Source organism: Triturus cristatus, chromosome 7, assembly GCF_964204655.1.
Source record: "Triturus cristatus chromosome 7, aTriCri1.1, whole genome shotgun sequence".
Taxonomy (NCBI): Eukaryota; Metazoa; Chordata; class Amphibia; order Caudata; family Salamandridae; genus Triturus; species Triturus cristatus.
Window position 1 is genome coordinate 837,121,809 of NC_140590.1, and position 15,466 is coordinate 837,137,274.

Genomic DNA, 15,466 nt, shown 5'->3' on the forward strand with positions numbered 1-15,466 from the left:
AAACTGCAAGGCTCTGAGACAAATGGCTTGTGATGGCACTTTTAAGCGTATTTGGGACATTCTGCGAAAGGCAAATTTTCCAGATGAATGTATTGTGCTGACCAAGAACAACCAAATGCATGTGTGCATTGTCAATTTAAATAAATGTGGAAAAATACTAGCTGCAGCGTTGCCTTCTGCTTGTGGCAAAAATAAATGTGGATAAATACAGAAAAAATGCCCAAAAAACTAAATATGGATAAATACAGACAGAAATGGCAAAAAAATAAATACCATAAAACCGGGAGCCCTAAATATAATGTAGTATTATCTATCCTTTTACAGAGGACAACTTCACTACTAAGTTATCAACTAGTTCTTTAAGTTCTTACCTGAATTGATTAATCAAGGGTACCTCTCACAATCTTCCCAAGCCATATGGCAGGGTTTCCCAAAGGGGCCATCTTATTAATGGTGGTGGTATTATAGTGTTTTGTGCTAAAACGGAAGACATCACAAGGCAAGGTCCCATCTATTCAAAATGAGCTGATATGCAACTGTCAGATCATTTAGAAAGATTCACCACAGGCAACTATACTGACAGAAAACATAGAGTTAGTGGGTTATCAAAGACTGAGACTAGACCACCACCATGAGGAAAAGTTAGACTTTTATTACAAAAACTAGCAGTAGTAACTCCTAAGCAATCCGGAACAATAAAACTAAACTTACAAAATCCTTGAGTCAGGAGTCAGGACTCAGAAGGAGAAGGTTTCGTTAGTCCATATGGCATACATTTTGTAAGTAAGACAGGAAGGGCCTGATTTACAAAGGCAAAGTAAAAATTTTTATGTTACTTTACTGACTCTTGCAGTGCAAGTTTACAACTAGTAACTTTTACGTCAGCAACTTTACAAGTAGTAACTTTGCAAGTAGTACGTATATCCCTCAGGGAACTGGTGTTGCTTTCCCCACATCCACTCCACCAAGGGTGTGATCCATTTGTGGTGTACATTTGTAAGTCACATCTATCTATATATATATCACACAGCCTGGGGGAAGAGGGTTGTAGATTTGATTAATAGATGGGAATGGGGAGTTGAGGAAAGGTGTGACAAAGACAAACACTGCACAACAACAGTATTCATCAGGTCAATGAGCAGCACGTTATCATCATCAAATGTTTTGCGGAAGGAAATAAAGGTATGACAGAGTACAGGTAAATGCATTGCAAACAGCCCTTCAGTCCCAGATACCCAAGTTATTATCTAATTGTTATGTCATCTAGGTTTGCAAAATACAAATTAGGAAGGAGTGAACCCACTCAGTTCTAAAAATTATGATTGTTAAAAGACAAATTATACTGTATATAAACATTAAAGTGAGCAGTGCATCTGCATTCTTCTTGGAATGTCCATCTTGGGTGCATGACTAAACCGATTTGGTGAGGTAAGCAGAAGTGTTTAAGAGTTTGTGCTGAAAAAAGAAGGCATCTGGATTGTAAAACAGTATTGTCAATATTGTAGAGTTAAGGAGAAGGAATGTAAGCTTCATGAGAAGTGGAGGAGTCGGACCGAGAGGCAGAGCATAAGCTGCTATAATTGTAAGATGGCTCATATGGGATTAACCGAGAAGTAAGGGTGGGTGGAACTTGCGAAATTGACTTTTGCAAATTATCGCGAAATGGCACAAAATCTCCGCGAGCATGCGAAACTTTCGCGAAGATGCAGAGATTGCTTTTCCCGCCCGTTCGCGATGTGCTTTTGCATGCTCGCGGGGAAATATATCTCCAACTTGCCCATGCGGTCACTTATGGGCGCGGCCATCTTGCTGGCGATGCTTATTTCCTGTTCGCGATCGTAATGATGTGATCGCGATCGCAAACTCTCGCGGGATAGCACGACCGGCTAGCAACAATCCAACATCTTGTGGCGCGCGCGAACGGATAGGAAAACTCGTCGGCGAATGCAGGGACCCGGTAAGTCACGATCGCGTGCGCGAGAATGCATTTTTAAAGCGCAAACAAGAAAAATACGTCCGTTTCGCGGCAGGTTGCGAAAGTTTTGACATTTTCGCGCTCTCCACGGAACGTGAAAATGTCAAAATATCGCAAATTCCGTGAACGGAACGAAGTTTACCGCCCAGGCCTACCGAGAAGTAAGCACAATTTTACAACCAATCCCAGACAAGTAGCAGCATGTACCTGGCTGATCAATCTCACAACAATCATAACATTTTACCGCGTGTGACGATCATGTGAAATGTCAGTCTCCCTCCAGTTACAGTTCATCCCCGATCACAATCACATAATTTGAAGAGCTTGGTATTTGAGCCAGCACAATACTCAGCATTTCCCAAATCAACAGACCTCTCTCCAGTCCACAGGGCTGAGTAAGCCTCTTTGAGTCATGTTGGTTTCCCTTTGAAGCAGATAATTTCCTTCTTCTGGCTGCTGATGTAGTCCCACTCTTGGTCCTGAGTCTGACTCCGAGTACCAACTCCATCCAACTTTTAAATCCTCCTGACCCAAATAAGACTGAGAGATATAGCCCTGTAGTGCACTGCTGTAGATGAATAAGAAGAGCAAAAGAGTTTGAACATATTGTGGATATTATATTTGTTTACCAAACAGACTTGTCTGGTCTCCGAAGAACATCGAAAAAAGCAAAGCAAGGAGTGGATCATGCAAGTAAATCTAGCTGAGTGTGAAAGGGCCAATCACCTTCAGGCAGGAACAGCCATCAGCCTGCAAACATTGCAAATCATCAAAATCAAGTTTATAAATATTAGTTGAGCAACACCCTCACTGTCTGCCACCTCACCAATCGTCATCACTCACACTCACTCAATATATATCACGTATTGGTGCAATAGTTACATGTTCCAATCCAAGTACGGTGGTACACATTTATCTATTATATCTCCACTTCTGCCATGGAAGCAACACAATGGCAGTCTTTTCAATTAAAGATCTTTAATGGGGCAGTCCAGCTAGGAATTGAAATAAAGAAGAAAAGGGATGGGATGGAGATAGGCAATGTCTTTATGTCCTTTATTGGGAGGCTTCTTCTGTGCACACTGGTCCAACTCCAATCCGCCCATGCATGTGAATAAATGGTGGGCTGTATAAGTCAGAGACCAAATATATAAATGTTCCTCTAGCTATATCGATTTTTTCTATTGCAAATCAAGTAGTTTGACGATAATGTGAAAGTTCTATTGTGGCCTATCCAGACAGGGAAGTAGAGTTTGTCCTCAAACTCAGGGGAGTTCACCCAGAAGTTGGTTGGCTAATGCACTTGAGTCTGACCAGTCACCCTCATCCTCCTCCTGTGCTGTATTTGAAACAGTGTAATCTTGTGTTATGAAGTGTTGGTTCATTTTAATCATGGCCAATCTCTTCACGTTTTGAGGTGAGAGACTGTTCCTTCTGACTGTGACAACTGCACCAGCTGCACTGAACACATGTTCTTCAAACACACTGGCTATCTGACAAGCTATATACTTTATTGCCAACCTGCTGAACTCTGTCCATTGGCACATCTTCCCATACCATTCGACCAACAGGTTTTGATCCAGGTAGACCTATTTTGGGTCATCCATATAATCTTGGACCATCCTCTGAATGGTCTAAATGGTCATTGGTGCTGCCACTTGCTTGACCTCTTTTGCCTTCACCTCTGCACGTAACTGAAGCCCTGCCACTTGAAACCAAGCCATTACAGAGGTTGGTCTGATTCTTTGTTGTTGCTAGAGTTGTTGGTGTTGTTGTTGCTGGTGTTGGCTGCTGTGAGAAAACTGTACTGCCCTCTCTGGAGGTTGAAGGCTTCACATCAGTACTTGTGCCTGGGACTTTAACTTCCAGCCGTTCTTCTTCCAGACCCTCACTTGCTCAACAATCCAAGTCTTGTGAACCATCCCCTTCTGAAAAAGGAATGAAAGTGGCCTGTGTTTTATTTTTTTATTTTACCGTGAATCAAGTACTGCGGCACAGATGTACTCTTTGAAGGATATAATATCTCTTCACACCCTTCTATTAACAGCCAAGAGAAGGATTACACTCTGCACCAACTCATACCCTTCTTCATTCACACTGTTGAACTTTTCAACAAGTTCATTCAGCAGAATTGCTTGGCTTATCACACTGTTCTCTTTGCTGAATTCCCATGTGAAAACCTCGAAAGGAAGTATCATTTGTGTCAGGCATACGACTAGCCCCCATTTGTCCATCTCTATTGTCATGCTTTTCCCAGTTGCTTCCCCTCCTCTTTGAAGAACATAGTTGGTGATCAGTCTGTACTGCTCAAAAAGATGTTGCAACATGTAGTAGGTTGAGTTCCAACGTATTAGCACCTCCTGTATGAGGGCTTTACCTGGTACTCTATTAGCACGTTGAATTATCCTCAACTGCATCCAGGCTTTAAAAGAATGACTAAAATTAGTGCAGATTCTCATGCAGATAACCAATATGTTACTGACTGTGTCTTCTTTTTTGAGAAAGACCTGAACAATCAGGTTGAGCAATGCGCCAAACACTGGACCCTGAAATATCCACCATCTGCTTTGGCCTTGACTATATTACTGCTGTTATTTGTGGCAACAGATCCTATTCTGAGACCTCTGGATCGCAGCCATTTAAACACCTTGCTGTTAAAGTCTCCCAAAACATTTGCAGCTGTCTGAGATTTCTCCATGGCGATCATCGCTCCAGTTGCATACCGTCAAACTCCCTTAAAAGTTTCTTCAATGCTGAGACCGGCTTATAGCTTTTATCCAGTGTGCAGTGATGCACATCTAATCAGATGCTTGACAGTTGGTCCACATGTCTGTCATCAGGTGGATAGTGTGAACAGTACTCTGCTGCAAAGTATGCCCAACCAATTGCAGCACATCATGATAGAGCACTGGAACAGCAACCCTGGCAAAATAGGTCCCGCTGGGAACCTCCTATTTTGGGCAGATGGCCCATACAAATTCTTAAAACCCCACTCCTTCAACAAAAAAAGGGAGGAGGTCCAATGCTATCATTTTAGCCAGCTTTCCATTGTACAAATGAGCCATTGAGTGGTACTGCCCCTGCTGCCTAACCATGCATGTAATAGTAGCTTGAATTGTTTTCTTTTGTGGTTCCACTGATGCAGTCGACTTTTGGAGAGAACCAGCAGGTGTTAGACTCAATGTGCATCTTGGGAGAATCACTGTATGTGGTGATGTCTACATCTGAGCCTTGCGCTATTTGGAGGTTGTTGATGCAGGTGATGCTGTCACACTGCAAGGGACAGGGCTGCTTTGTATAAAGGTGTCATCCTCTTCTTCCTTGTCAACTCCTTCTGTACCACCACTAGCAGCTACCGTTTTAAGGTTCTCCTCCCACTACATTGAGTGATGTTTTATTATATTGGTCATTTGGCCACAAGTACCATAGTGTGAACAAGGCTTACCTCACAAATGGAGCATGTTGCAATGTTATCCTCCTACTTGCTCAAGAGTTACATCTTGCTCAGCAGGAAGCACAACCTCCTGTTCTGGGTCTACTTCAGGAAGAACTATTGCTGGCTGTGGCTCCTGTTGTCCACTTTGCTCAGTTTCCTGCATTGATTGCGTACTTTGAGGCTGAGACAAATCCTGGGCAGACTCACTGGTTGTTGCCATGATTGCAATGGCATCCTTGCTGAGAGACATGGCCTTGGGCTTAGGTTGGGGTGGTGCAATTGATGTGGGAGTGCTGCTCCCAGCTTGCGGCCTTGAGGACAATGCAGAAGGTATACCAAGTTTCCTGAAAATGGTGGAGGGTGGCACGTCAGTGGTGGCACTGGAAATCTGCTTCTTCTTCTCCTCCTAACTGGCCACTTTCTTGGCAGGAACACCTTTCTTTGGGGCCATCTTCAAGCTTTGTCAGTTAGCACTTAGCTCCCCAAGTGGAAGCAGGCAGGGGAGGACTCAGGTAGTGTGATGTGGTTGGTGTCACTTTGTGTCGGCCTTCTGTCTGGCAGTACTGTAGGTGATGCCCCTTGTGCACCTAAGCAAACAAACATTCAGTGAAACGTGGCATTTTTTTAGTTTGAATTATTCATACAGACAATAGTAAGGTTATCCCAAATAATTAACACTTGTATATCCATTCCATTCGAATTCAAACCAATAATAATATTTCAATTAGGAAAACAACAACATACAGATATAAAGGTTTACTTTATGTAAGGTTAGACACCTATGGCAGGCAGGAAGTGCAGGGAAAATGGAACAATCCTTAGAAAAAAGTAAATGCTTGTTTGTGCCTATTGCCTAAGACTCAGAGGCCTATGGAAGGCTGTTGTTGCAGGGAAAAATTGAACAATCCTTTAAACAGTGAGTGTTGATGTGCAGCTATGGCCTAAGGCTCAGAGACCTATGGCAGGCTGGGGGTGCAGGGAAAGATGGAATAATCCTTAAAAGAAAAGTGAATGCTGGTGTCAACCTATGGCCTAAGAGGCATATGGCAGGCATGAGGTGTAGGGAAAAATTTAATAACTTTTAAAGTAAATACTGGTGTGTGCCTATGGACTAAGACTCAGAGGCTCAAGGCAGGCTGGGGATGCAGGGAAAAATTGACTAATCCCGAACAAAAGTGAATGCTGGTATATACCTATGGCCTAAGAGACCTATGGCAGGAAGGGGGTGCAGGGAAAAATTGAATAATCTTTAAAAAAGTGAACTCCGATGTTCGGGTATGGCCTAAGACTCAGAGACTTATAACAGGCTGGGGGTGCAGGGAAAAATTGAATACTCCTTGTGTCTCACGAAGGACTATGGAAAATCCTTTGTGAGGCAAGGATGTGCAGGAGAAAATTGAAAAAGTGCATGTAATATTATATAAACACAGTACATACATACTACAATGATGTTCATGTACATTAAACTAATATCAGTGAAAAAGTAAACACATTCACAGAAATGCATTGCCTTCTTCTATCAATATCCCTAGAATATGGCTTTGAAAACTGGGAAAAAAAAGGATTCAACACACAGAGAACACATGCAGATCTATGGCAAAAGGACACTCGCTGACTACACAAAATGTCTGACGGCCACATGGTCAAACAAAAAGGCGGAATGAACAACAAAGAACACATGTTGGCCAACGGCAAAAGCACACTGGATGGCTACACAAAATGTTCACCAGCCACATGGTCAAACAACAAGGAGGCATGGACATCTAAGAACACAAGCAGGCCTATGGCAAAATCACATTGACTTTCCAAAATAGCCACAGGCCACATGGAATGGAGAACAAAGACAAAATGGTGGGCAATGGTAAACACACACACATGCACACGCACTATCACACACACACCACACTGGCCAGACAAAGGAGGCATGGTAAACAAAAAACACTACCATTAATTCAGCAATGCCAAAAACTAAAATTAAGTCAGCCATAAAACTTTTAAAGCAACACACATCCTCTCAAGGTATCAAATATTACCCAAACAAAATACACTTTCTGTAGAAAAATACTGTGAAATACAAGAAAAACACATTTTGCATTTAATCCAATGCAATCGATGGCCTAAATCATAGATGTTTGAAAACAACATATACCACAGAAACAGTTATTTCATATAGTCCTGGCTGGATGGCCTGTGGGACGACTAGGCAACATTGTCAAATAAATGAATAGTGCAAATGTAAATAACATAGAGAAACTGTATTGAACTGTGCAACATTTTTCCCTAAAAAGCTGAAAATCAAGAGCAAACAATAGGCCCCTACTGCAACTCCAGGCCAACCATCACAATCAAATTTAAAAATGGAATAAAAGGTAAAATTACATACTGAGGCATGCTCTCTATCAAAAAATACCCTTATTCAAAGTTTTTTTAACATACTTGTTATGATGTCACAAAACCAAAGTCCTTAGAATCCAATCATGAAAATGCAGCAGACAAAGAGAGTGATCCTTTACTTTGAAAGCCAAATGAAAAGTGACTAGGAGGTGGGTAAAGCACTTGGAGGAGCCTTCTGGACAAGAAGAGGCAGTTGGAGTCTCTGTGGCACTTCCTGTCGAAAGAAAAGTAAAATAAAGAAAATGCTTGTTACACTAAAAAACAACATGAACCATCTGTTCAATGGAATATTCACTCAAAAGGGTATTTTGGAATTAATTTAGCTGCTTCTCGAGGAGAAATTGTACTTGGGAAGGAACTATAGCCACTAGTGATCACTGGCATTACAAAATGGCTCCGAAAGGCATCATGGTGACTATAATTTGCACTAGTGGCTGGCAAATCTCGCTCACACTTGCAAGTGCCTGTTACGGAGCCTTGCGTTGTTCCCGTGAACTTGCCAAGGCTCTAATGGCCGAATAATTCCACCATGTACCAATTTTGGAAATTGTCAGGAACTCCGCGTTGCACGCCGAACATGGGGTTACCAATTTCCTCAAACTCCGTGAGTAGAATTATAATTCTTCCTTGGCCTAATTGTAACACTCAATACACTTTGAAAGTATGCAAAGATCAGAGCATGAATAACTGCATTCTATGTTATCAATGCCACATGAAACATTTACCATAGATAAAAGATAGGCACAGGTTTTATTAAAAAAAAGTTTAGAGTCATTTATTTTACAGTGAGTGTGCCAGAAATAGAATTGACAAAGTGTTCAAAACAAAAGTTACTTTTGGTGGTTTATTCTACTATTCCGCCTACATAATACTGATGGTGAGATTGTTTGAGAATGTACTTGTGTTATGTGTAGTTGCGTTGGTGATATTGGAGGTTGAGTTGGTTTAGATGGAGGTGAATGTGGTGCAGGTGAAGGTCGGGCAGTTGGCTGTTGCAAAGAAGTGCCGTATGCAGGTGGTTTGTTTCTCCTAGGCTGAGGTGCCTTTGTAGAACCTTGTGTGTCTTTTGACTGTGAAGAGTGATATTGGTTTGTTTTGCGAAATGCCTCTATCGTCTTCATGGCCGAAGCATGTTGTCTTGCACTGTCTTTCCTAAAACTTAAAATTAGTTCTCAATGCATCTATGCCATGTTTTGGTAGGACTTTACAATGTGTTCTAAAGCACAGTTCTGCCTGTATATCATCTGAGGAAGTTCTTTAGGAAGGCAGCTATCTTATGAATAGTACCCTCTATTAAATGAATATTGTCCCACAAATAAGATCGTTGTTGGAAAAAAAAGTATTTCTCAGGAGAGCAGCATTAGAAAATGTATGGACTTCTAAAATGAACAGCAGGTTGCCCAGCACAAAGAAGAATGCCATCAGGGCAGTTGTTGGGGAGAGAATGATAAATGACTAATATCTGTTCCTCAGCAGGGTTGTCCTCTACATCAGATGAATGAGAGTTAATAGAGATGCATCTTTGTGGGAGGAAAATGTATGAGGTTGTGCAGAGCTACCTGTTAGTTGAGTGTTCTGTGGAGGTGAGTGTTGCATGAATGGAATGAGCATCTATTGCTGCTTAGTTAATGGTGGGGGACTGGAAATCATTAGGAGTGATTTTGGAGGAGGACTGTTGCACTGCCGTGAAGTAGCTTCCTTGGAGATGTTCTCATCCAGGTCCTTCTCCTCTTCAATCAGTAGCTAATCCTGCTCTTCTCCTCTTTTTCTTAAGCAGTGTTGGCCACTAAGATAGTAGTTTGCAGGAGGATTGGCTTCTCTCCTTGGATTGCCTACAATGCTCTGCTTGTAGATAGTTCAACGTCATCATCCAGTGTAAACTCCGCAGTACTTGGAAGAAGTCGATGTAAACAGTTGACGCTCATCAAATACAGCTTTGTATTTAACGTTCATCACAGTTATTTAATTGACATTGTTCTGCAAAAATAAGAAAGTTTACACCCTGTGAACATAAACATATAAAATTAAAGATTGATTCATGTATGGAATTATTATTTCTCAACAAGGTCAACTCACCAGCGCGAGCCACAGACAAATTATATTTGGATTGTGAAGGAAAATTACCTACAATTATGCAATTATGCCTGTTTGCATAATTTAGAGCACTTTGGGGCAAAAAATGTCTACCCAAGAGCACAGGAGCAGAGCAAGAGCAGCTGCTGGCTGCTGCTGTTCTGATGCATTTTGCACTCCTTTTAGCATAATCTTGCTTAATTTTGCTGTAATTCTGTGTAATTACAATGCAGCAAATTATGCAAATTATGCCTAATGTTTGCCCAACAATGTAGGTATGGCTAAAAGGCAGATATGGGGGAGACACTGTAGGTTTGTTTTGAGAGAAAGAGGTTAAGAATCTTACATGATACTACATTAGTGGTGTCAGAAAGAGTCCGACCATAAGGCAGGTGTTGGGGCATTGTGAAGATGACAGCCTCTTTAAGGGAGATGAGATAGAGACAGACTCCAAGTGGCCAAGCAGAAAGAACTGAATGGCAAGCTTCTCCTTCATCCACCTCCTCTCATCCTGCCAATGTTTAATACCCTCCACAGTGCATGCCTCCTCCCCCAATGAAGTGAAAAAGTCTGTCACCGCCTGCCATAAGACCACCTGATATGCTCCACTGAAGGCAAATGGAATGCCGCTTATGTCGTTTTTTGGAATGTTTTATCACAGATTTAAATACACAGGCAGTCTCTTCCTCTGTGAAATGTATTTTCCTCTTGAGAAGTGGGGTCTGCATTCTTTAGGCACAATGTGTTGGCTGGAGAAGCTGAAAGGTGAAGAGGAAAATGCACATCCTATGGTCTGAGCATTATTTATGTTATTGTAAGGTAATCGGTGTCAGGTGTGTTTGATTTGGTTTAGATGTATTTAGTTCTTCTATTCTCTTCCATGTGGAGGTCTCTGCCCCATTTGAAGAGTCTCAGCCCCAGTTGCAGAGGTCTCCGTTAAGTATGTGGAAAGCAAAATATGGTTGTAAAATTACTATCAGTAATGTTATGGTCATATTTAGCATTTGTACAAACTTCACCTCCTAAACTGAGGCAATGAAGACATGTAAGTCTATACTTTGTAGTAACCTTACACTTGGAAATGATGAATAGTCAAAAGTAGTACAGTAACTACAAAGTTTACATGTGTAAATGTACTTACATATAAATGCTCCCCTCTGTCAATTGGGCCCATTATTGGTACACCCCTTAAGTGGTGTACTAAAGTAAGCCTAATATGCAACTCAAGAGAGAGTATCTAATCACTGCACCTGAGAACACCGGTGTCAATGTTTGTATGGTGCAAGGGACAGCTCCAAATCAACCCTAACCTTGCTATATATTCCAGTTAAAAAGTGTTCAAATGATTCCTTATAAATCCAGTTATGATTCATGCATTTTGGATACTGGGCTACAGGCTCTGAGAAGAGCTAAACGCAGGGGAAGTTCTACAAGATTAAAAATATCCGTCTGCCAAAGACGCTGGTTTATTTACTGTCCTGACCCATTCCGCTGAGCTGCTCTCAAGCATGCATTAACACACTTACCTTAGGTAACCCTTCCAGCTTGGCTTGAGAATGAGAAGCATTCCTTTCTGGGTTTATGGAGGTCTCTCTTGAACTATAAGTGCATTTATCAATCAATGAACTTTGGTATGCAGACTGGGCCTCCTACCTTTTATTGTGCAATCTATAAAACCCTCCCCAGTGAGGAGAGGTGTGATCCCCTCAGCCAGTAGTTCCACACTTGTATTATGAAGATTTGTGCGATTCATTACTGTGAAAAGGAGCACCCAGACATCCTAGGCTGGTTCCTTTATGTATTTATATTCTTTATTCATGTACCCTCTTTTTTTCCGGATAGGTTATGAATTTGAACAATGATAATGTAATTCGGCAGTATATTAATAACAATGCTTTCATAGTCAGTACAGATTGTGCCAATTTGCACCCAGCATGGCCAAGCGAAGACTGTGTGATGTGTGCATCTCACTGGAGTATGCCTGTCAGGCCGCAATATTCCTTGGTGTTGATTTGTTTTCATTCTTTTCTCTATGAGTCATTACAACACATTTTCTGAGTCTCTCTTCAATTTCATGGGCACTTCCACATTTCAGGTTAGACTAATAATCCCTCTTCATGTTTGGTTATCCCATTCGCGATGGATTCCATTCTCATGTCTATTTATTCTAGTTCGATCACATCTTTCTACTGGTTTATCCCAGGTTACTCTCTTCCTTCTTCTCTAGCTTCTTGTAAGCTATCTTCACCTAGTTTCACCCCAATTTCTCTTTACAGCTGATTACCTGTGTTGGAAATTCATTCAGCTTATCTTAACCTCGCCTCTGCTATGCTTTAAGATTCACCTTACCCCTGTCTGATCTCTTGCATCTATGTGTATTAATGTAGCCAGTCTAGGCTATCTCTCCCCTCTTTTTGTTTGGCTATGCTTGTCTGTTTACATGATACATGTATTATATTGCAATTGCATTTATATAGCGCTTACTGCCACTCCATAGGCATTAAAGCATTTTTTATGCCGGGCAGCACACTACTCTGGAACTCAATCTAATGTTTTCCAGTGGTTATTGATAATTATTGGGATTTCTCTTGTGCTCGTTAGGAAACCAGTCATGCATTTACTTCTGCTTCTATGTGGTAGAATAATTTAATAGGAGTTAGGTGTGATCTTTAGTGGGATACGGGTATGTGAATTCCTGCAAACGGTTGGCTGTATTAAGAGATGTGCTATAAGGGATTAGGTATTGTTAGATTGTATGACTTTTAAAGAAGAGGGTGTGATCAATGAAATGAGATGTGGGCAATTTAAAGAAATACAATAATAAGTATTATTACAACCATGCACTTGACGTAGAGTAGGCTTTGCTCAGAGAGAATAGGCATGTAGAGGATGGACAGTAGGGAGAGACTAATTTGAAAGACAAGGAGTTGCAATATTTTGAAGTTTTGGGATAAGGTCAATTTTCATGAGAATACATAGGAGGCTTCTGTGAGATTGCCTGCAATATGAAGGATGCAAAACTGTAGAAAGAAGTGGTATTTTCCTGTGAGATAGTACTATATTAGGTAATTTTGATAAGCATTAGAATCAGGTAAACAGTCTATCCCCTGGAAGGCTACCAGCAGTCTACCTCTTTAGCAAGAACAGCTGATCAGCTCAATGGCTGGAAGTGTGAAGTAATGGTCGGAGGCATGCACTCATAGGGAAATATGAGAGGCTTAGACTGTGCTCAGATGCATCAGTAATATCATGATCATAGCAACATGAGAGAGTATATGTGATAAATAATGCAAAAATCTGAAAGGAGATTCTGCAAATGCTGGAGCAGATGTCTTCTGTTGTACAGCCTACATGTTTGGCTCACATTATTAATTATGAAAGTGAAGTGGGATTTATTTTGGATGCCCCTGGTTGTGACATGGCATGAGAGGCGGGTGAAGATACCTTCCCCAGAAAGTCAATGTTTTTTTTTATGCATTCTGTGGCTGGAAATCCAGACAATAAACAGAAGAGGTTTTTTTTTTTAATCAATTCAATGAACCTTGTTAGCAGGGGAATGCCGCACATTTCTACCTGAGCACTGCGATTTGGTAGATGGTAGTGGTGAAGAGTGGGACTGCAGTTTTTGTTGTCTGAGGAGAGGAACTTTCTAAGACAGCCATGCCGTTTTGACTGTCCCTAATTTCTGGATTAGAAGGTTTAATGACAATCAGGTGCAGATATTTCACACTACATTGGGGCATATCAACAAGGGCTTTATCTCTGCTTTTTTGGCTTTAAAAGCCAAAAAAGGAGAGATAAAACTAGCGCCCTATCAACAACAGGGTGCTAACATGCAAATTTGCATGTTAGCACCCATTTACTCTACGCTTCCCCTTGCATCTCTAATGAGATGCAAAGGGGGCGTTCCAGAGTAAAATAATAGGAGAAATGTCGCTAAGCGACATTTATCCTATTATCAAGAATGTCGCTAACCCTGTTAGAGACAAAAAAAGCAGCGCTAACCGTGGTTAACGCTGCTTTTTTACGTCTGGTATTTTTCTGATTTAGCCATGATATCCTATGGAAGGAGGATATCATGGCTAACTTTGTCTGTCCCTATCAACAAGGTAACGTGAAATTATCGCTGGGTTTCCAGCGATAATCTCACGTTAGCCTGTTAGCGTGAGAATTTTTATCGCTATTGAGATAAGCGTTGCTAATAGCACGCCAGCTCAGCGATAAAAATTCACGCTAGCCGGCGATAATTATCCTAGCGCTAAGTGCGCTTAGAGATAATTATCGCCGGTTGTTGTTGATATGCCCCTTTGTGCCCAAATTGTGGGTAATCCTTCTTAGAGTCAGTCCCAGTCCTAATGGTTATGAGAAGCATCACTTTACACAAAGGCAGGGAGCCTCACAAGGTCTTTGAAAAGATAAATCAGACCAGTTCTGCAGCATGCACTCTTCTTGGTGCCATTTGCACTACTGTACTATAGCATCATGCTTAGACTTCTTCAAAATGTTTAGGAATCTTATCAAGGCTAATTTGTGGCAGTGCACTCCCTCTTTCCTACAATAGGTATTTCAAATTTCTCCCTGTGGATACCTCCAGTCAACTTGTGTTTGCTTGTACATCTTCTGGCATCAGGCGGGTTGCATCACTTCCATAGCAGGAGTAGGCATGTGTAGGTAATTTCAAGTCACAAAAGTAATGCCAAATTACCTAAATTACTCCGTCATTATTAAAATTTCTCTCCCAGGTCTAGGTAGCACAGGGGGTGTCTGAATAAAGAGATGGTAAAATCAGCAAAAAAAGAGATGATATGTAAGGTGGGAGCATCAACAAAGGAAAATGACGGCAAAGGTAAAGAGTCATCAAGGTGAAGAAGAAATTGACAGCTGAGAACATTAACAACTATAGAGAAACTGAAGGAGAATAAATAATGCTATTAGTTTGTAACAGACAAAACGGTGCACTTGCCAAGAAGAAATACGTGGTTAACGAAAATCAGGATGCATCTTTGACTGAAGCTAAACTGTCAGCTGCGGGACACAGAGAGGAATTTTTAATCACAGCTTCTGCACCTGACTAATTGTGTGATCCTAGGTAAGTCATGTTGTCTCCCTGTAAATCTGTTCTCCTAACTTCCAAATATAGGGTATGCTTAGAAGCAAGTCAAACAGCAGAATTAAGAGCAATATAATAAAAGGTGTGAACTTAAAAAAACGACCCAAGGAATGGCGTTCCCACAGCACCGAAAATGCATGAATGTTTTTAGGTGCTATACAGAATGACGGTTTGGAACATGTTAGGAACGATGTTACGTTAAAGTTTATTCATTGAGTATACAGACTTCACAAGAGCCTTTTGTTGCTGGAGTTAGCATAATTTGAGCGGGGTCAAAGGCCTGGTGTCTAGCGCTTCCTTCTTCAGTGTCTAATTAGGGGGAAAAGCCTAGAGGTTTCCGGGACACCTCTATCTTTCTTTTCTCCGTTCTAAGTGGTATCAAGAACTAGGACAGGGAGACTCAGCCTGCAAACTATAGCTAAAAAAAAAATACTCACTGACAACTCACAAATAGATTTAGTGGAAAAATCGAACTGCT